A 23,438-nucleotide genomic window follows, 5' to 3' on the forward strand; every position below is an offset into this window, starting at 1 on the left:
GTTTTACCACCTCAGTCCTGCTGCTACAGTGAACACACTGGGGCCTGCAATGACCCACAATGTGGGTGGCATCGGGCAATCCATGCTACAGTCCCTCCAAAGAGAGCAGAGTACCTCTAGCAAAGGCTGACCTGATCATGTTACACATTTGCAAAGCAAGATTTGAGAGGGGTGCGTTTAATTGAGGAGTTTAGATTCATCCTGGATGTAGAGGGTCTATTCAACCAGCCTGGCTAATGCACGTCAGTTTTCCATAGCCATTGGTTCACAAGGGGATAAGGGGCCATGATTCATGCTCTGCACTTTCCACTGATCACCTCAAACTGTCTGCAACACCAGAACGCTCCACAGAGACAGATTTCAGTGTAAATCCAAAGGGGAGGCTGTGAACCCCTACCTGCTGATCCCACAGCAGACCCTCCCAGCTCCTCAGAGCTTATTTGCTCAGGAGCAGGACCAGTGAACACAAGACCTTCCCTACCTGCCATTTGCTTTCAGCCACAACACCCTCCAGTGAGGCAGCAACATTTCACTCATGAGGTTGAAGGGGTTTGCAACTCAGAAGGGCTGGGTGCCCTGAAGAGGTGTGAAGGTGATGCCTTCTGAGTGACATCCTCAGCCAACTCTCTTCTGCCCATGCATCCTTCCTGCAGCCCCAAGCAGAGACGCTCAGCCCATCATCTTGACCCAGGTTGCAGTCCTGGGGTCAGCATGGATGCACCCTTCTCATGACCAGATTATCGATGCCTCACTGAGCATGTTGGCATAGCTGGAGACAGGCAGGACAAAGCTGCCAGGATCTGGTAGCTTTCGGGCAACGCCAACCCAAAAGCCACACAAACAGTGCTGCACCGTTTCACAACAGCAAAATATCAGCGAAATCCAGCTGTACTGCCCCAGCCTTGCCTCTGATCTGGTCCTTCTTGTGTCCAGAGAGCTCGGCATAGGCAGAGTGACTTCATCCCTGTCTCCACACATCATGTATACACCCAAAATCACTAATTAAGGTCTAATTCAGGAAAGAAGGGTGGAAGTTTTCTTTCTGGTATCATTTCACCTCTCCATGCTCTGGTTTCCTTTCAGTAAATGGGGAATGAATCATCCTTCCCTCTTCCACTGGAGGACTGCAAGGGATTAATAAGAGAGCATGTGCAGGACACATCAAAGCTTTCAGCTGAAAATCCTCTCCCACAGCTCTACAGGAGCTGCTCTACAGACACGTGATGGAGAGGTGTATCACTCTGCAGGGATGGAGACATCAGGTCCCCAGCATGAGGCGGCATTGGAAATCCATCTCCTGAGGGCTCTGCTAGTTTTTCCTGGAGGAGAATACCAGCTCCGCTCACTTAAACAAGTTCTGCTACCTAATGCTGCAGGAGTTTGAAAGCCCTCCCCCGCCACCCCCAGTTCCCCCTCCTCAGGTCTCAGATCCTGTGTTGCTGGGGGCCCCTCCGGTGTCTCATTAGGTTCCTTTATTAGGGCTTGATGTACAATGAAGGACTTTGTAGTGAAGTGACAGAGGGCAGCCAGTTCGTGTGGGACCCTTTGTCTCAGGTTTTCTAAGAGCCAGTATTGTGAAAGCATTTGGCATGCCCACCAACACAAATATAAAGGCAATTTAATGACATATTACTTTTAATTGGGGGTGTGGAGGGGGAAAATAAAGAAGAAAGTGCCTGGCTGAATTGGTGCCAGAGGACTCAGGTGGGAATTTATTGTAGCGGCTCCTGAGACTGCCAATTACCCATAGCAACGCATTGTGTAGGAACGCAGCATCCACCACAGAGGTGATTAAAGGTCCAGAGATGAAGGCAGGAGAGTGGTTGAATGGGTTGGGGCGGGAATAACAACTCCAGGTGGGCTCTAATTCACACAAGAAGCTTTTAGGGGAATTCTGTAGCACATCAGAGCAGGTTATGGAGGGCTCGAGATTTTGATGTTCCCTCAGGGAATGCTTCATCTACAAAAAGCATTAAGCACCTGCCTCTAAAACATAGGTCTCTTCCCACTGCATAAAGCTACGCAGCACAAAATCACCACCGATCTTACGCTGGCCAGCACATAAGGAGCCAAAAGGTGTGAATTCAAGCTCTTGACTTCAGCTATGCCCTGGTTGTAGTGGAAGTTTAAGGCTCGAGATGGGGAACATCGGACAGAATTTGGAAAATGCGGTTGGGTGCTCAGAATCCCCCCTTCCAGCCATAAAACCTGCATTCCTGCAGGTGACTGAGCACCGTCGTGGCATCCCAGAGGCAGAGAAGCAGGCAGAGCAGACTTGTCTCATAATATGCAAAAAAAAAAGAAAAGCACAGCCTTCTTCCAAGGCAGCTCTTGTGCTGATGGTGGTGTAGGGAGATTCCCAGGAAAGCAAGCATGTGTCTCCCCAGTGCTTCTTGAAACAGAGGTGGTTGATAGGTGTGAAATGATCTTTACTTGCCTAAAAGGAAGTATGAAGTGTATTGGATGAGGCAAAGGAAAAAACTTACTTAATGCCTGCTTTCCCCACCCTCTAAAAAAGAGAACTTTCCTCTGACTTCATTTCAAGCCTGGGAAGGGAAAAAACTTTGAAACAATCTTCCTGGGAGGTCCTGATGAAACAGGGCTGTCAGAGAAGGCAGCCAGTTGCCCTTCTGATTTGAAATCCAGCTAATTAGCTCCGAAGCACGGCGCTTCAGATCTGAGCAGGGCGCGGAGCTGCCGAGTTTGATATTTCCAGGCCTGTCAGCCCATGCATTAAAAAAGAAACGAGCTCCAGCACAGTGAGGGAGCAGTGGACTTAATGAGGCACCCTGGGGCCATTTGGCAAGCAGGGAAAGAGACCGCCTTGATGGCAAAGCCTTCCTCTCCCGGTCTCCTGATGGGAGCCTGGGATGCAGAGCAATGCTACAGAGGGGTAATTCCTCCTCCCGAGGCCCCTGCAGGGATTCATGAAGGCTGGAAGCTGACGGCAGCGCCAAGAAGAAGGAGGGGAAGCAGCTGCAGAGCCAGGGCACTGTCTTGAAGAAGCAGGCTCTTCCCAGCATCGTGGGGCTCTGAGCTGCAAGAGGTTACGATGTCATGGTCTTTTGGGGAGGCAAAGCCAGGCACTGATGTTATTCCTGTTTCTTGTGCTGGGCTTGGGATAGCATCAGCTCTATTTGGAGGCCCTTCTCTGAAGCTAACTGGATATGGTAACAGCCCTGGGCAAACCTCTGGACCAAGCCACAGACTGTGTTAAACCGTGCCTGAAACCAGGACAAAACCTGCATTAAGGCGTGTCAATACACTTAGCAGTTGTTCTGTATCCTGTAAGGTTGGCAGGGCACAGATACCATTGAGTGAATCATAGAATAGAATCACAGAATCATTAAGGTTGGAAAAGACCTCTAGGATCATCAAGTCCAACGGTCAACCCAACACCCCCAGGCCTCCTAAACCGTGACCTGAAGTGCCACGTCTACACATCTTTTAAATACCTCCAGGGAGGGCGACTCCACCACCTCTCTGGGCAGCCTGTGTCGATGCCTAATGAACTCAAGGCAAGACTAAGGCTCATGGGGACATACCACCTCTGGGTGTAGAACATCTACCCACAGAGAAAGCACTGAGGGAGTAAGTTTTTCTAAGATACAAATGGGAACTAGAGTAGAAATCAGGCACCTACATTCTATTTGAGGTCCAAATTTCTCCAGCATAGAGTTTATCACATGTGAAATAAAGAATTGTTCTTCATAAAGCTGATTGCAATGGCACCACTGAACCTCAGAGGCTGGTATTCAAGCTCAGATGGTGGCTTAGCAGATGGCAAGCCTGACTTCGCTAGTTAGGGCCCCAGACCTGATACAGAGGTTCTCCAGATGCTTCACCAGTAGAAGTGGTGTCACTGCAGCAACTCATACCAATTTCCTAACCGGGTCTGCAGCACACGTCAGGAAGTTATTACTGCCTTTAACCACTCAGGTTTTGAGAGCTGCAGCATCCTGTAGTTCACTGAAGGCTCCAACCCCTCCCTGGAGAGCAGAAGAGCCCACACTGTTGTGGTAGATGTGCTGCCTGTATCCAAGGCAGGCATAAGAAAGCAGTCCTGAGTGTGTCCAAACTGCAGCACAATTCAGACTAGGACAGCATGGCAGATAGCATCCTCCTTGATAATTTACATATGAATCTCTTACATGGCTGTTTCCTGTTTCAAACACTCCCTAAATTTGTGCAAGGGTCTTGCAGTGAGGCATGGGAGAAACATCCTCTCTGGGACCATGTTTCACACTTGCAAAACAAGTCATGACCATATAATGTCATTTTTACCTCTTAGCTCTGAAGGAAGAGATAAAACAGGGGAAGGGGAGAGGGTTTTTACTGCGAAAGTCTCTACAACAGGGGCCATCAAGGAGTGATTTTTTTTTTCACTTCAATGCCTCGCTGGAGAAATCTCAGGTCAAAGAAAGGGCTTAACTAAAAGGAGCAGGAAGACAATATTATTCAGGTAATCTAACGTTATGCTTCAGAGAGCGTAAGAAGTTTACATGGGAGGGTGAGAAAGCCATTTTTCACACGGTTGAGGGTATTGCACAGCTCACCAGCTGCATCCTGGGAAGAGTCTCATCTTCCTGATGAACAGTTGCTATCTGAGAAGATGGGATTAACTGGAACAAAGGTCTGACCGGACCACTGGACTGTAAGGCAATTGGCTTTGTTTGCGTACCCATTCTCTTCCCTTGCCTCCCCCTTGAAAACACACATCAAGACACATCACAGCTCTCTGTCCCACCAAACTGGGAGGTCTGTTGCTGCTTGCATTAAAAGACAGGGCATGCACAGGCAGGTGTCAGAAGTGCTGGACCTTGCTTCACTCAGGTGTTTGCACTGCTGTGAAAATGTTGTAACATTTAGCAGAGCTACTAAACTAGATAAGAGATAGAAGGGCAGCCCCTGTCTCCAGAAGCAATGAAAGGCACCCATGCGTTGATACTTCAGTACGAACTCAGCCTGCCATGCTGGGGGTGGGACTTTTATTAAAAAAAAAGGTACACTTCAGATTTCACAGTGCGTCTGGTGTAGTTGCATTCCTTTGGTCAGCAATAGTCTTTCACTACTCTGCCTTGGCTTGTGTTATGGAGCAACTCCTAGACATCAGGCGGGGAAAACATTTAAAGATATTCTTAAGACCCCTTGATTTCAATCATGTACAACTAGTTTGCATTTTTCTTTAAGCTGTTTTCCTTTCTCTGCCATCAATTCCACCTTAAAAATCATTTTCAGGGTGTCCTGTCACCCCCATTATGTGGTGTTTAACATGTCCTACCCAGTTTCCATCTTGCTCCTTCTAGAAGAAATTATCTGTGCATACAACGTTGATGTGGGCTAAACGCTGCCTGACAGACTTCAAGGCTGAGCTTAAGCAAGCTTTGTAGGGAGGGAACATACCTTTATTAGGCCAACCGCTTTAGCTTGAAAAAAACAGAGTAGTTCCCAGGCACATCAAACATCTGACCTGATTGTGGATGCAAGCTGAGCCACCAGCATCACGTTGCAGTGACAGAGGCAAACACTGGCCTACCACAGGGCATGTAAAGAAAGACCGGGAACATCACATGAAACCATCACAGACTTTAAGAGCTGGGCAGACCAGAGACAGTTAATCTCCAGTTCACAAGTAGTTCCAGTGTGATTTGGATGTCACTGCCCTCCCAGAACTCCCTATTCCCATATTTCCCAGTGCAACCCTGGTATAAATTAAGCCGCTCGCACAGCATGGAAGAAGCCCTGACCCCAGGCTCTTGTCCGAGGAGGCTGCTTTTTAAAGTGTGTGCTGTGCTGAAACTGCACTGGGAAAACGTGAAGAAGAAAAGTAAGGGTGCAGTTGGCTACAGCTCCTGCTGCAAACTGAGACTGGATGCACAATGGGCATGAAGCTGTCTGGAATATCCTTACATTGTCCCAAAAAAGAAGGAAGATTTGGAAAGAGGAGAAGGAAAGAAGAGGGGCTGGTGGACCCAGAGCATCCTCCACATTGCTTGCAGGAACTCAGCCCTGATAAGAAGCTCTGGCTGAGGACACAGGTCCAGGAGAAGTTACAACCCTGGAGGACCATTCTAGTCCCATTTTTTATGTTTCTCCAAAGCTAACCAGTAGACTGAAACACTGAGTCTTCAAAGCAGGGCTGTTGCATGTTCCTGATCCAAAAGTCCCACATCTGATCTCTTCTAGTAGAGCTTCAGTGGTTTCAGTGATTTCCTTGAATCTATCATTGTTTACCTGTAGTGTCTTGGGTTGTGGTGGGATGAGTCCTGACTTCACGTAGTCATTTGGCTTAAACAGTTGTAAACTTCTTGAATCACTCTGTTTTGGATAACATATGAACATCCAAAGGATCTCCTAAACCTTACACCCCCACAACCACCGGTCACCAAGTAACCTTATACAAGCAGGTCACCCCCCACAACAAGTCTTAGGAGCATCTCTGCCTGCCCTTGCTCTCTGCAACTGGTTTGCCACATGGTTTTGCATGATGGGCACATCCTGGAGGCCAGACTCCACCCAGTAATGGATTAGCAGCAATTAAGCAGCGCTCATTGACCTGGTCCTAACTGGACCTCCCCTGAACTCAACGGGAGCCACACTGGATCTTGCCTCTTTCCATTTCTGGGGCTAATTACTACCAGCTAAACAGCACCAGGCTTTCCCTTTTTCTCTTTGCCATGCTTGTTAGCATTGTTTCTTCCAGCAGCTTTTCATTTCAATGGAGGCAATTGTGCCTGGCTGACATTTTAATTCTTTCCAGCTGCATCTGAACAAAATGACACAAATTAAGTGGAAGGGCTTGAGGAGGAGGGATAAGGAAGCTCCCATTCCCCACAGTCTGTCCTGCAGGGAGGGTTTTTTGCTCGATGCAGCAGATGCTCAGAAGATGCCACGGAGAAAGGTTTTGATGCCACACTGACAGCATGGTGCACTCCCGGGGATGCTGTGCTGTACCAACACTGCCTCTCTGGACCTGTTCCCTTGAGAGTAGTGGTGGTGAAACTTAGAGGTGAAGTCTTTGCAAGGTCTCCCAGCAGAGCAGTGGCACATGCTTGCCTTTACTTAGAGAAAGTTTCCCAAGACAGTCTGCTGCAGTGGGCCTGCACCTTGGTTTAGGGGCCCCTACACCCAAATAAGTGAGGTTGAGTGAGCTCCTGCCCACTCTATGAAGGGTCTGCAGCTGAACTATGCTGGCTAAAGCCAGATAAAGAGAACAGACTGGCAAGTTGTGGATCTCTTTAACAATACATAGGAGTCCCATCCACAGACTAAGACTTCTCTGGGTAAGATACCACATAAATACAGAATAGAAAGCCTGCTTATACCTCTAAAGGTATTAAGAAGACCAAAGAGGTGCATTTAAAGTACTGTACTTTTGTAGGTCTTTGGATGCTTTAGAGATACCCAAGTTGCATGTTTCAGAAGCTAAGCCCTTTAGCCTCAGCTAAGACAAAAAAAGATGTCAAAAGAAGAATTAAAGGCAAAAAGCCTTAGCAGCTAGTATTAACCACAGGGAACAAGATCAGATTGTTTCAGTAAACCACAGGGCAACACAATTAGACTCATGCCAGATTAAGCCTGCCCTGAAACCAGAAGCTTAAATTGGAGAGGTTTGCTTGCCTCATTTGTGTTACTGCAGCCTCGTATTAGTGAGCAGGGACAGAAAAGGGTTTGGCCTTTCAGCAGTTCCTCATTCCAGTGCCATGCTTATGGTCACACCACGGCTCCCAGCTTCAAGGCAATAAGAGCCTTGCCTCCTTGCTTGCTGCTTGGCCACATCCCCATCACATTGGCCCTTCTTTTCACATTTAGGAAGGATGGATTTTTGACACTCAGCTACTTTCTTTGTGCTTCACTTGGACAGATTTTCCAAGGTCTTGCAAGGCCTAATATTCATATTCCTTGGTTGCTGTTTCACATCAAGCATTTTAAAGCCCAGCTGCTGACTGAGGGCAAAGAATTTGTACTATGGTCTGAAGATGCAGCTATGCTTGTTATCAGAACTAGCATGAGGCTACTTGGTTCAGACACCAGCAGCACTGTAGCCACATCAACTGGACGGCCCAACATCCCCAGGAGCTTCCCATTTCAGCACACAACAGGAGATAGAATCTGGTGCAGGAGGTGGTAAGGAACTGGAGATCAGGGGGTGTGCAAGGGACCACAGGAAAATCACATGCAGGAGATGAAGAAAGAAGGTGGAAGAGAAGTGACAGACACAAATACAGTCTGTGGTGAGCTGATTGTCATCACCTGAAATGCCCGTGCTTCCTCTGCTCCAGCCTCCAAAAAGGCAGCACCATTGGGTCTGGAGAGCCCATCACAACATTTGACACCAGACAAAAGTGCCTACATGGGGAATCAAATTTCTCACGGTCATGCTACAGCCTGAGGCAACTCAGAGACACTCCTGAAAGGTGATTTGGATCTTAGGAGGACCAGATCAGTTTCTCTTCACTAGCTACAGAATCACAGAATCATAGAATCATTTAGGTTGGAAAAGACCTTTAAGATCATCAAGTCCAACCATTAACCCAGCACTGCCAAGTCCACCACTAAACCACGTCCCTAAGTGCCACGTCTACACATCCTTTAAATACCTCCAGAAAGAATCAAGCACATCTGAGGTCCCAACCCACAGGCCTCAGGAATTCGAGATGCTTTTAGTGGCAGAAGAAATAGCCCAGGGAGGACCATGCCAGTGAAGGAGAAGTGAAGATGTTTTCCAGAAACTCTCAATGCTAAATTTTTTAGCTGCCTCAAAAAATAATGTGAACAGCAGACTCCCACTTACAAAATCCACCGCTGTGCCTTTCTTCCCACCATGCTGTGGGGTGCTAGATCCATTTTTCTAGGCTATAAGTGCTTCTTTCAGGTGGCAGAGTTGGTGGCTTTAACACCAAAAACAAACAATAAGATTGTGGCAGGTTTTCAAAGCACCCATCCTAACACCTGAGGAAACGTCTTTGGGGCGTGCTGAACTGAGAAACGAGGAGCAAGAGTGGGGGAAAAAGCTTGCTGTTTTCAGCCTTTGCCATGATTTTCTTTAAAGAAAAAGATGTATTTGAACAGCTTTCAGCAGGGGTCTGCCAGGCTTTCATTCTGCCGCAGAGCTTACGGTGACTCCACAAATCCATGCAGATCAAAAATATTTGCAATCAAAATTGAGCTCCAGGGCATTTATTTATTTATTGCATTATTCTGTATCTCTACATATCCTCATGACTCTAACTTCAAAAGGAAGAGGTACAGAAAGGAGCAGAGGGTGAGGGAGATAAGCATTTCCTGATTTATAAAGGGCTGTTTGTTTGGGGTTTTTTTTTTCCTTGCAGAAATGATCTCTGTCCAGTAAGTCAAATTCTTTGGGGGATTTAAAGGAACATGACACTATCCCTCTGTTATTTCACTTAGAGGCCTTGCACCTCAGGCTGTGGTTTCTTGCTACATTTTCTTTTGCAGCAACATCAGTTTAAACAATTGCCTCCCAGTCCTCGTCCCTTGGCCTCTCCCAAGCGTTTGTTCCTGCCATATCATGGTGTAGTACCGCAAAGCTGTGGCTGAGTAGGGTAGGATAAAAGGAACCAGGGAAGCAAGCAATTGCCCCAAAACTACCTGGCTATGTTGCTTTTAAGCTGGATCTGTTCCCCAAACCAGGTCTCAGCAGAGCAGCTGTGCTGGCAGGGGAGAAGGGATGGCATGCAACAGCCTGACGGCAGGAATGAGAGGCAGGAGAGGGAGGGAGAGCAGAAAAGCCATCAAAGACAACGTACCTTGAAGCTAAAGACTCAGTTAGTGGCTTTTTATGCAGCTGTTCCGTGAGAAAAAGATGATAAATCACAGGCCCTGCATCCTCCCCAGCACACAGCCATGCCTGGAGCATCTGCAGTATCGATGCAGAGCCCTTCCCCACATTAGGGACCCAGCAGGAGAGGAGGGAGGACCAGAGTGCTCTGAAATCTGCATGAGAAGAAAGTTTGGAAAGACTCAGCTTAAGACCTGTGCACCTTTAAGCCACATCTGTGCACTTCCAAGCTCTGGACCTAAGGAAACCTTTGCAATAATATATATGGAAAGGGGAACGGGGATGAGCACTGTAGGTCCTCTGGAAATGTTTCCAGTCTCCTAAAGTTGGTGTAGAAATAGTCTTGGCTATTCAAACTATTTAGTAAGGTGGAGATAAATGGATGGTAGGAGTTGCAGGGGAGAAGGCTCTCACACTGCTAACATGGGCTCCTGTGAAGGGCACCAAAGGAGCAGGGGATGGGACAGAGTGACAATAACGGTGTGCAGCAAGGTCACGGGCAGTCGGATTTAGGTGCTAGGATGAACGAGGTAGCAGTGGAGATATTTCAGGAGAGGAAGGACTTTCCTTCTGTCTGTCTTTCAGTAAAGAGCAGAAAGGGCAGGAGGGGGAAGGGAGTACCGCTTTGCAGAATGTTAATGAGGCAGAGGTGATGCTGCTTGATGTAGAGCTGAATGTGCTTAAGGGATCCTCCAGGGATGATTACTCAAAATGACTTTCAGAAAACACCAGTGGGACACTCCTGGCTCTGGACGGAGTACACAGCGCAATACATCTTCTCACGGTGAGATTGACACAAGGATGATGAATGTCAACAGTGCAGGAGTTCTCTTTAAGGGGAGAAAGGTAATTAACTTTGGAAACAAGGATTGGGGTTGAATGCACGTGGGCATGTTTTGTGCAGGGTTGGATTTGAAAGGAGCTGGGTGAGATGGGTGTGCACCGCTCATTGGGTAAGTCTCTCCGCTGAGTGTGAGCTGGGGGCGGCTGACTGTCCCAAAGCCTGCCATGTGATGTGGATTTTACAGTCACATCTTAGGAAGGTCCCAATGTCCCATTTCTGACCCCAGTAATGAAATGTGGAGGGCAGGTTAGTCTGTAACTTTGAGCTCAAGCCCTGATGTGGCAAAGGACTTAAAGGGGAGGGAGGCTTAGCATGGCAAGGGAGAAATCTGCCTCTGTCAGATGAACCGTGTCTGTGCCCTCTTACCATGAGAGTGTGTTTTGCAGTTAACACCTCCCTAATTAATACACGTGAATACAGAAGAGGGGAAAATACATAACACCCTTCCACTTTACCAGAAGGCCACCCAGACAAGCTGGTTGCCTAGTGGCTGCCCCAAGCTATCTTGCATATTTAGGCATCGCTAAGGGTGCCAGTGCAGGGTTTGTGCCTGTGTGAGGAAAGAAACCTCCTCCAGCCTTTACCACACCTTATCAACAGCTGTAATTTGGTTTTTAGGCTTTGCTTCAGCTGTAACACCACCCTTATTTCAAACACAAACCATTTTGCTCCCATGTTCAGTTCAGCATACTAAGCGACAGCAGTATCCACCCACTTACTGGGAAGTCCTTTACAAAACACAAGCATTTATCCAAATAACTAAAAGTAACCTAGTGTCTTTCCCTACCACCTCAGAAAAAGAAACACATTGTTCCCATTAAACCCCAAGGAGTATGCTTCGCTGTGGCGCAATATCATGGGGAGAGAAAACAAAGGCATACTGGGTGAAGACATACCAAATTCCATGTCAGGGTTCATGCTTTAACATCTTGTAATTCAAAAAATGCTTTCATTGTTTTTAGCTTGTTTTGGCACCATAATTTTTCTTTGCCTTCTGTTTTCAACCCAAATTGGTTTTAAAGCCAAATCTACAAAAAAAGTACTAACGCTGGGCTTTATTACTGAAAGGTGATTACGCCTTTGCTCAGGGGATGCTGTTGCCTGTTCAGGATTCCTGGCTGGCTTCAGCAGCAGCCCTGACATTTGTAGCGGTGGGCGGATGTGAAGGAAGACATTGCTCCCATCCTAACAAGCTAAGATTAATGCCTATCTTGACAGCCCTATTCAGTACCCCTATTGTCAAGCCAGCTCATGTTCCTGCTCTCAATTGCGCTCTGAAGATGTTTCTCTTTCTCTCCACTGGCTACACCTTAGGTGACTGTGCTCACGACCCCAGCATACAAACTAAGGTCCTGAAGTAGACAGCAGAAAGGTTCCAGGGAAGGTTTTGTCCTTCTGCACCTGTAGGACTCAGAGGCAGTTTCTCGGCTAATGCACCTGCAGATTTCTCCTTGTTTTCTGCAATATCTGTTGGTTATGTGAATAGATGCCAAGGTATGATTCATATCACTTAAGTTTACGTGTTTAAAAAAGATCAGCATTTAGTCTAAGTATTCTTTCTACAGGCAAGGGAAACAGATTTTCAGAGGGCGATTCAGCCAATCCACTTTGGACACATGCATTAGGGTGGTTTGAAACAACCTGCACAAGTGCTTTTCTCTTTCCACCCACTAGAAAAGCAGCCTTGGACACTTCGACTAGTGGCTTCCAAAGACAAAGGTATTTCCTGTTCCAGTATTTTGCATTTCCACAGATCTTTGTTTCCTGTGAGGGCTTAGAAAGCCATTACATTACCTTTCGGTCAAATTCTCCTTTTCAATTATTCTGCGCACAGATGCAGATAGGCTTTGTTTTTAATGATGGACCAAAAAACTGAAGACTTCCAGGAAACAGCAGGTATTGGTTTAGATATATGAAAAAGACAATAGATTTTCATGATTTGGAACAATGCTGCAGTTAAACTTATGTTTTTGTCAGCTTTCTGTTGTATAGTTCATCATTTGGAATTGATTAAGAAGGTATTTGCCTTTGGAGAGAGAGTGACCAAACTACAGTAAAGGCCCAACCAAGGTTATAGTCCTGAACCTTAACTCGATTCAATCCCCCTCTGAAGGCTGAAGCAGTTTATATCAGTCAGAAAGGATCACAGATTGGATACCTCAGCTAGAAATCTATGACATGTAGGATAAACCTGGGCCCTGCTGACTAGATTATCTCAAAAGTGTTTGACACAAGCTTATCACAAGAAGCTAAGAAATGTGGTTGAGTTTGAAAGTCCTGGACTGGATCTGCAAAGGGATACCTCCCCTCGCTAGAATTTAAAAAAATGAATAACAGGGCTGCAGGGGGCCAGTGCAGTCAAGGTCTACAGAGCTGTCAGGAGAACATTCAAGCTGTGACAAGAAAGCCAAATTCCATCCGGACAGCTTGGTACTCCCGAAGGGAATGCATCTCAGATGAGTGACGCTGGGATTTCAGGCTTCAGAGCATGACTCTCCAGTGCGAGAAAAAAAATGAGCAGGAAGTGATTCATCTCAGCTCACCCATCTCTGGATGCCTACCCTCAAGGGGATGGAAGCAGAATCCTCTGTTAGCTTGGATTATTCTGGTCTGAACTTGGAGTGACTCCAGTGACACCAACGTTACTGGTGTAAAAGAGATGAGACTCTGGTCAGATCCTCACAGTTTCTCTTGAGGAGCCACTTGCATTACTATGGTGGTGTATTGGGTTTGTGTGGCAAGGTTTTGGTAGCAGCAGGGCTACAGGGGTGGCTTCTGTGAGAAGCTGCTAGAAACTTCCCCTGTGTCAGATAGAGCCAACACCAGTCGGCTGCAGGATGGACCTGCAGCTGGCCAAGGCCGAGCCCATCAGCGATGGTGGCAGTGCCTCTGGGATAGCGTAGTTAAGGGGGAAAAAAACAGCCAGGGAGAGGAGTGAGAATATGTGAGAGGAACAACCCTGCAGACACCAAGGTCAGGGAAGAACGAGGGGGAGGAGATGCTCCAGGTGCCAGAGCAGAGATTCCCCTGCAGCCCCTGGTGAAGACCATGGTGAGGCAGGCTGTGCCCCTGCAGCCCAGGGAGGTTAGTGGTGGAGCAGATACCCACCTGCAGCCCATGGAGGACCCCACGCCAGAGCAGGTGGGTGCCCGAAGGAGGCTGTGGCCCCATGGGAAGCCCACGGTGGAGCAAGATCCTGGCAGGACCTGTGGGAAGAGGAGCCCACGCTGGAGCAGTTCATGAAGAACTGCAGCCTGTGGGAAGGACCTGCGTTGGGGAAGTTCATGGAGGGCTGTCTCCATGGGAGGGACCCCACGCTGGAGCAGGGGAAGAGTGTGAGGAGCCCCCCCTGAGGAGGAAGGAGCGGCAGAGACAATGTGTGATGGACTGGCCCCAACCCCCATTCCCCGTCCCCCTGCACTGCTCAGGGGGAGGCGGTAGAGAAATCGGGAGTAAAAATAAGCCCAGGAAGAAGGGAGGGGTGCAGAAAAGGTGTTTTAATACTTTGTTTTGTTTTTCATTACCATACTCCAATTTGATTGTTAATAAATTACACTAATTTCCCCAAATTGAGTCTGTTTTGCCTGTGACGGTAACTGTTGACCTTATCTTGACCCATAAGCCTTTCATTATATTTTGTCTCTCCTAAGATAGGGGAAGACAGGGTCCAGCTGAGGAGGGGGAATGACAGAGTGCCTTTGGTGGGCACCTGGCATCCAACCAGGGTCAACCCACCACAGGTGGTTAGAAAATGAGACCCATCACCTTAAGAGAGTATCTATCCAGGGTGACCACTAAGCTTAACACCATGCTCAATGCAAGTTCAACAGTGGGATCACAGTCCCCTCACCCTCCTCTTCATTACGAGCCAAAGCCCACCACATGGTCTACACCACACAGCAGGGGCAGCTGCACCCTTTTTCTCACCCCTGGATCCCCCCGCTGGATCCTGCACCATGAAGTTGTTTAGTTGTCTCCTTCCTATTAATTTCAGCCACTTGCATGGTTGACTCTGAACCGTGGATATTTCTCAATTCCTGGAAACTGCCTGAGACCTCCCACCTTCACAGTACCCAAGATCAAACCAACGGCCTCCAAAGCTGCAAAAACCCCAAATACTTAATTTTGAGTTAAATAGCAGGCTTTTCCATGCAGCCCTCTGTACAACACCTACCCTCTGTGGGTAAGCAGGCATGTACTCCACAGAGCAAAGACCCACCATGCCCTTGGAAGAGGGGGAGAATGAGGACCACACACATCTTCCATTGATCCCTGCAGCATCCAGGTATGAAAGGGAGAGGGCAGGGGGCACCGGGCTCTCCATGTGGTGAGCATTGAAAGGATGGAGCTGGCAAAGCTGGGTTTCACCAGGGCAGGTGCTTGCTGCAGCAGCTACTTTTGTTTATCAAGTTCCTTGTAATCGCATGAATTAGAGACTGGATCATTAGCTTCACAATGAACCAGAATGCTGATTTATTTAATGAATGTAAATGGTCTTTTGCTAGCTAATTGAATTAGGGAAATGAGAACTGTTGGTAATAAAATGGATAGCAAGGAGGGAAAAATCTTCTGTACCCCAGTGACAGCTGTAATACAGGGCTTTCCATGCCCATGCTGCTCTGCAAAAGCTTCAGACAGAGTTTCCATCCTCGAGGGCAGGCTTTTACTACATGATCTGTGATCAGCCATGGGTTACTGGGGGTCTGTAAAGGTCCTGAGCCAAGGCAGGTGATGGACTAGGCTTCACGTTCTAGTTACACCTGTGTGCATCCAGACTAAGCTGCGTGGCCTCCTTGAGTTCCTATCAGTGTAAATACAATAATTTGCATAATTAGTGCAATGAGCTATTTACAATCATTTCCACTTGCATCTACCAGCAGTCAGTTTCTCAGTGCTTTGGAAATTCCCTGAAAACTCTCCTGTTCCAAACCACCTGCTTATGAAAATACACTATGGTCCTTCAGCGGTCAAGTCCAGCATCCAGTAAGTCCAGTCCTTACCTTATAATACTTAAACCAGAGAAAAATATTGCCTTCATACAAAGGCTCACACAGATGGTCCCCAGCCATGCGTTTCCGGACTGCAACGACCCAGCACCATAGCAAGAGTGTATTTTGGGTCTGTTGTAGTAGTATTATGAGCTCTCAAGCTTTGGATCAACACAGTGGAGGACCTCAGAGTGTCAAAGACACTAAAATCTCTCTCATTAAACAGTATTTTGCAAAACTTCAGCTTCACAATGCTGAACTCCCAGTGAATTCCTTACTCCATAGACATTGCTCGGCTCAGGAACCTCTTTTCCCACCTAATGCAGCCTCAGCAACAGCAGACTCCTTCAGGTATCACAACAAATGCTGGGCAATAAATCTTAACAATCCCTTTCAAATGAGGCATGGATATGCTTAAGATAATAGAGCTCATAGAGGAATGGCATTTATTTCCTGCCAAAGAACATAACTAGAAGCCAAAGTGCCTTTTGACAGGTTTATAATCCACCTATGCATTGCCATCCATGCAAGTCATATATTAGCCAAGGCACATATTACTCAAGACTCCTCTTAATAAGTGACTTAAAGACTTTTAACAGCCTTTTTGTAGACTATTAGGAAGTAAAGCAATAACTGAAATATCACAAAACACTGTCTATCCAGAGCACCTACAAACAGATTGTTATTCTTGGGAAATAAATCAAATATAAGACTTCAAGCTCCAGGGAAATAACTTCCATCAATTAAAGCATGTAAATGACCAAGGTCTTAAAATCAAATCAAGTTGGCATAAATAACTCATCACAAAGGGCCACTACTCCTTTCCCAGGGGTTATGGAGGAAGTCACCACATCTATAACTGTTATTAATAGGAATAAGTCTGTAAAGATTTAGGTTTATGCTCGAATTTTCAGGGTTATATATCTACTTGGGAGGCAATAATTAGAAAGGAGTGATGATTAATATGCCTGATTAATTGTACTATCAGAAGACAGGCAATGCAATTACAGAGTCTTTCAGACATGCATGATCCTACACTCCATCACCAACTGAATAAAACAAACACAAACAGAATTAATCAAATGAAATGGGAAAACCAAATTTAAGTAAACACATGCAAAATGTCAGACACCTTCATTCTGGGTCCTTCTCAATATCAGCAAGAGAAGCGTAAAATTAAAAAGCTGAAGGAGATAAATGATGCATCCCTAACAAAATCAAGGGAATCTCCCAGCACTGGCTCTTACGGACAGTGTGGGGAGAATACAAAGCAGGTAAAGCCACCATTGGGGTGGTGTTTCAGGACAAGCTGCAAAGTGCTTGAGAACATTGCCACTGGCCATGACTAACTCAGGACTTCATCTGTTCTCAAAGCCAGCTTTGCAAAGACTTTTGGGCTGTGGTCAACCTTGTTCAGTAAGCCAATGCTGCAACTTATTACTGTTGAAGAGGGGTTGCTTCCCTACCCTCTCCAATATTTCCCATCTCCCTTGCTCCTCACCAGCCTCTCCCAAGACAGGAGAAGGGCTTATCTCAGCAACAACCATGTTGCCTCAGCTGGTGGTAAAACACTAGTCATACTTTTGTTGGCAAAGCAGATGTAACTACTCTCCCTCCACCTCTTCCCTACCCCCATGTACCCTCCCCAGCTGGCTGCATGCTACCACTTTGAGACATTCCCATGCAGCCGGCTGGGGGTCTTATGCTAAACCTGTGAATTGATCCAAGTTAAAAATGACCCTGCCAAAAAAATATGAGGATTTTTTTTTTAGAGCTGTAGGATGAGTTGAAACAACCCATGGAAGGGAATAGCAACCAGGGGCAGGGTGAGAGCTGCTGAAGCTGGTTTTGGCTCTGTGATAAGTGCTTTGGAGCCACAGTTCAGCCAAGGAAATGAGGGTGGAGGGGTTACATGTGGACTAGGGGCTCCTCAGCCTCTCTGTAGGCTCACCTTTGCATGATCTGTGGGGAGGTCACAGCAAAACGGAGAGCAAAGCTGAAACCTCTTAGCTTTGAGGAGCAAGCCTTCACAAGAAGACACCACACCAGGAAGCCCTTCCTGGTGAGACAAAGCAGCACAACAGATCAGCGAATGGGAACTGCTGCCTCCTTCTTTGGCAGAAGATTGGGGTGCCTTTTTCTGCTCCAGTGCACAACCTTTTGCTCCCTATTAATCCGTTATACCTTTCTCCCTCCCCTCTTCACTGAAGGCAGGCCCTGACCCTGCGAATACAATGCTTTCCATGAAAATTATAACATTAATTTGGTTTCTTTTGGTCCCTGGGGCTTATTCAGGGGACTGAGGTACATATTCCAATATGTGCTCACGAGCAGTGGCAGCAGCTCTTAACTGAGTTCTGGTACTTCCTTTTTGTGTGCTATTTCTTCACAGCAGGAGTTGAGTGCCAGCTCACAACCTTAATTTAAAAAGAGCTCCTCAAATGCTTCACTTTCCCAGAAAGTCCATTTGCAAGCACAACCTAAGTTCATGCAACATGTTGAATTTTTCACTTCGAAACCAGTTCATCCCTACTGTGGAGCCCAGAAGCCACAGAAATGGACCCAGGAGCAGCAAAACAGCCACTAGAGTGACTTGATTGTGGCAAGGGCAGAGATGCTGGAAGTGTAGGGTATTCAGAGTGGAGGCAAATCACAGCAGCTGTTTTCCCCTCTCCTTTGAGAGGCACAAGTCCCACGAGGCACCCCAGGAGGAACTCATCCTGAAAGCCTTTGGGGCCATTTATATTTGCTTCTGTATCTGTATGTTCTCATAATGTCTGAGTCTGAGATAAATCCCAGAGTGCAGGTCTGGATTCCGGTGCAATATGGTTTTCAGGATGAAACCAGGAAATTTGGGGATTTGGAGCAACCAATGCCTGTGAAAACTAATGATGACTGTTAAATAGTATGGGTAAGACTCAGGACAAGCTGTAAATTACCTTCCTGTTGATTGTTTTGCATGTGTTTACGCAAAACAAATGGTGAGCAGGAAGGATTGCATGAGCTGCTGATGGGGTCAGCCCATGATGCTGAAGGAGAAAGACCCATATTCAGATCCACCATTCCAGGCACCCAACTGCTTTTTTCAGCCACTTTGGCATCAATGCCCAAGAAAGTGAGGACAGACCCAGACCTGCTGCCACTTGGCTGGTTCCTCTGCAGCCACATGTGATGTCCCTCAAGCTACCTGATGGTAGCTGGGCTGAATGCAGTACATTGTGCTCTGGAGGTCTCAGTAGGTTTGATGTAGAGTAGTAGGTACAGCTCCTTGGGCAGCAGCATGCCCAGTGCACCTGAAAAGCTTTGGCCCTGCTACCTGCATATCTGCCAGAATCCTGGAAAGTCAGGCATGCCACTACCAGACAAGCATTTCCATCATCACCACCAACTTTCTCAACAACCTTTGCTGCTGAGAGAAGACCAGGAGGCTACAGCTCCTCTGTCGACCTCTGGGAGATAAGGTGACAGAAGCATTATTCATTGCCTTTGTCTCCTGCCTGCAAACCCCTAAGTACAGGTGTCCCTCACAACTATCCACTCCAGGTCTTTGTCTTTTCCCTTCTCTCTGCAGTGGCAGGAGCTGCCCAGCCCTTGCAGTGGTAATATTCATACCTGTTAAAAGGTCTGAAGTCAACCAAATCGTGTCCTTTCCACAAAAAAAGCGCCTTTGCCAAGGGCTTGAAACCCAACACAATTCAGATCAAGTAAGGATCTCCAAGGGCATGTTGCTGAGGACCTCAAGGATCACCAGCTGTTCAAGGGTATCCGTCTCCCATGATGTCAATATCAATGGATATTTTTAGGTGAAAAGATTTAATATCAGTGAAACAAAAAGAAGATGAAGAAAAAAGACTAACCGAAAGGTGTTCCCACTGGGGCAAAGCAGTCTTGCTCAACAAGGGTAACTTCACAGGTGCAATTTACCTTCTTCCTCCACCCTCCTTATCATATACAAGACAAAGGTTCCTTTATGGGATAAAATAGGAAATGGAGGAGTTACCCACTGGTACAATATTCAAGCCAATTTCTTCCTGCTCTATGTTCAACCGAAAAGGTCCTGGACAAAAAGGCTCTTCAGCCCTTGTGGCTGCAGCCTCTCACAGACACTTCTGCAAAGCCCATGTGATGTTCTAACTGATGGAAAAGCCATTTCCAGCCCAGGAATTGCTCCCATTTGCTGGCCAACTTGCTAACGACCCATATCTGTGAAGTACAGATCTGTCCACTGTTTTCTTTTCCCAGAAGAAAAACCTCACTGGCAAATTAGAGCTACAGAGCTGCCTCAGTGGAAGGGTTCAACTGAGGGATAGAACGGAGCCAGAATAACCACAAAGCCTCACTGATTATAAAAAAAAATTGCAGGAAAGGAGATGTTCACAGGGAAGTTAACCCTCACGTCCCCTTCTGCCTGTGAATGCCAAAAGATATAGAAAGCGGGAACAACACCTGGGAGGAGGGAGGTCGGCGTCAGAAATGGGAGAACATTGTTGGCTTTGAGGAGAGACCAGAGGAGAAAAGCATTGGGTTTACTGAAGAAGAAGAGGAGCGGGGAAAATGGTGGGAGAAGTGGGAAGGGTTGGTGGCAGATGAATGATTGGAGATCACCAGGAGAATAGAAGGGAGCAGGTCAAACAGGGGGGAGTCCAGGGACTAAGGATTTCCGCGTCTCCCCCTCCCCCGTAAAAATTGCAGCAAGGGGGGAACATCAACCTCTAGGCAGAAAGGGCATTAAAATACAGCAGCATGTCTCCTTTCTTGGAATAGACCCTTTATCATTCTCCTTCACACGCTCAGGATATTGAAGTGGGGAAATGGCATGTTGGTATGATGGTGGTTGTCACATACTGTATGCTCACAGACCCACGCTGAAGAAGACTGATAGAAAACTCGAAAGAGCCTCTTAGATGATTCTCAGCAATTTCAAACCAAGAAGCATCTAAATTGTGATAACTGCAACACCTGCCATGTGTGATGCCACACCATATTTTCCCTTTGCAACCCGATTTAGATATAAAGTTGTCCAAACTAGTATCTAACCTGAGCTTCTTGCCAGCACAGACAAGAAGAAAATAATATTTCTTCCTCTCTGCAGCAGCTTTTAATGTACTTTTCTCCCATCTCCTCACCAGGCCTGCTTCTTCAGCCTAGACAGTCTCCATTTTGCATGTTTTACCCCCAGGATGTGCTCTTAGCTCTCTCTTCAAGTCATGTTTGCTTCAGGCCGGGTAGAGCCAAGTTCAATGCCCGTTCAGGCAATGCTGCATCAGATGGCAGCAGCACAGCCCAATAACTCTCCTTTGGACAGTTTGGCTTTCCTCTGAAGAGGGCTTTCTACTTATGCCAAGAGAATAGGAGCGTGGGCTAAGCCTTTCTGCCAGGCAGCACATCACAGAATCACAGAGTTACAGAGTCACAGAACCACAGACTCCCAGGCTGGTGGGGGTTGGAAGGGCCCTCTGGAGCTCACCCCGTCCCACCCCCTGCGTGAGCAGGCACCCCCAGAGCAGGGGCACAGGGCCGCGTCCAGGCGGGGGGTGAATGTCTCCAGGGAAGGGACCCCACAGCCTCTCTGGGCAGCCTGTGCCCCTGCTCTGGCACCCGCACAGCAAAGGGGTTTCTCCTCACGTTCAGGTGGAACTTCCCGTGTTCCAGCTTGTGCCCGTGGCCCCTTGGCCTGGCGTTGGGCACCACTGAAAAGAGCCCGGCCCCATCCTCCTGACACCCACCCTTCAGATATTTATAGGCATTGATGAGATCCCCCTCAGCCTTCTCTCCTCCAGGCTGAACAAGCCCAGGTCTCTCAGCCTTTCCTCACGAGGGAGATGCTCCAGCCCCTGATCCCCTTGGCAGCTCTGCGCTGGCCTTGCTCCAGCAGTTCCCTGCCCTTCTTGAACTGGGGGGCCCAGAACTGGCCGCAGCCCTGCAGCTGTGGCCTCACTGGGGCGGAGCAGAGGGGGAGGAGAACCTTCCTCGCCCTGCTGGCCCCATGCCTTTTCATGCACCCCAGGACACCGTTGGCCTTCTTGGCCACATGAAGAAAATCCTATCTAGTCTTTAGCTGGGACCACTGGGACAACACTACAATCTCAGGGTCCCCTTTGTCTCTCCGTGTATGAAAAACCAAGGGGGAAGAGATTGCTATGGTAAAATTACACACGCAGGGAGAACTGCAGACTTGGAAAGACGCTTGTACCAGCACCACATTACAGATTAAGAAGACTAAGGTACCTTCAGAGATGATGGAGACAAGAAAGGAAAAAAGGAGAGGTCCAGTTTGACAACATCCCAGAACTGCTGATGAAAGACAGCAGGGACTCCACCCCTCAAAAGAAAAAAAAAGAGGCATTCTTTTTTTTGGTAAATCAGGCTCTGATAACTTACCCCTTGGGTGAGATCCCTGAAAGCCAGCAGGTAGATTTCCCAATGGCAGGACACCAGCATGGGAGGAAGCAGCACAGCTGTAAAGTGATGGCACTAGAAGGTGGTTTGTAAAGTAGATCCAGAGAAATGGACCTCTGGAGCACTTACTGTGGCAGAAAACCAAATCTAATAGATTAAGAGCCAAACTCTACTCCTTTTAGCAACCTTAATCGGAATTAATTCTACTGCTTCTGTGAAACTAATCTAGATTTGCACCAAAATCACCAAGGTAGACTTTGGCACTAATTCTTTAAAAGCATTGCTAAACAAACTTGATGATAGATATACAGAGCAATAAAAGGAGCTATTGTGGAGCCTGAGTGATTTGCTCCCCTTTGTCAACAAATTGCAGATTTCCAGAGAAAATAATGTTACGCTCCGAGCAGGAGGAAGATCAAGTGTACCCCCCAGTTCAGAAAAGCTTTTGTTCTACTTAAGTGATTTTAAATGAGACCCACCTGATAAAGAACTCTGTTATCTGAATCTGCCTTTCCTCTCAAGACCCGAGATCAGAGATTTTCATGAACTAATTGCCAGAACAAGGCACTTTCTGATTCTTAGGGTGGGTATTGAAATCATAAATCTGAACACAGTGAAAAAAAATTTCAAACTAAACAAAACAAACCCCATCTTCTAAATGGATCAAGACCATTGGATGGAACAGCCCTTTAATTTCATGGTGTTAGGAATCAAAATCTCCCAGTCATGGTTTTGCTTGGTTATAACTGAAGATAAACACATAAGTGAACCCATCTTTGTAGCTGGGGAAGTCAAACCAAAAAGCAGCTGCTACGTGGATTGCTCAGGATGACAGAAGGAGTCAGCAATGGAGCTTGGACAGCCCAGACTCCTGGCTGGAGCAAGGAGATATATGTTCCTATAGCGGTGTCCTTGGACAGCTATGCTGTATCACAAGCAAGGAAGCCTTTCACTGATAGAGCTGTCATTCATGAAATTCCTTAAATGCTTTGAAACGCCTTAGATACTTACATATTGCTCCCTGGCCTTGTTTAACCACACAGCAAACAGGAAGATAGGCTCCTGTTGATATCTGGCCTTGATCTGGAAGGATATAGCAATAATAATCATCCAGGCACTGGCCCAAAAGATTATGCTGAGCCAAGCAAATTGGGACTTTTCCCATCCTGCAGCCATTCAGGCTGAATCAGCCCGACATTTCCCCGACTGTAGCATTTTACCACATGCTGTGCGGGGACCGTTGTGCCAACATTGCTGATCTGGAGGAACTCTTCCCTGCGCCCCCCCTTTCCCCTTCCCCAGGCTGGATTTAGAAGCAATCCAAGTCAAGGAACTCTGGCCCCTCAGAATAAATGGGAAATGTTTCCTAAATATAGAAAATAGATGTATCAAAAGGAGCTCAGCT

General features: G+C 47.1%; 1 long non-coding RNA gene across 1 annotated transcript in view; it reads right to left on the bottom strand.

The window, feature by feature from the left end:
* The window catches only part of LOC142066672 (uncharacterized), a 40,945-nt gene that overhangs the window by 3,129 nt on the left and 14,378 nt on the right, over positions 1-23,438 (bottom strand). The gene's annotated exons all lie outside the window — the stretch shown is intronic.

This window comes from Phalacrocorax aristotelis, chromosome 1, assembly GCF_949628215.1.
Source record: "Phalacrocorax aristotelis chromosome 1, bGulAri2.1, whole genome shotgun sequence".
Classification (NCBI taxonomy): Eukaryota; Metazoa; Chordata; class Aves; order Suliformes; family Phalacrocoracidae; genus Phalacrocorax; species Phalacrocorax aristotelis.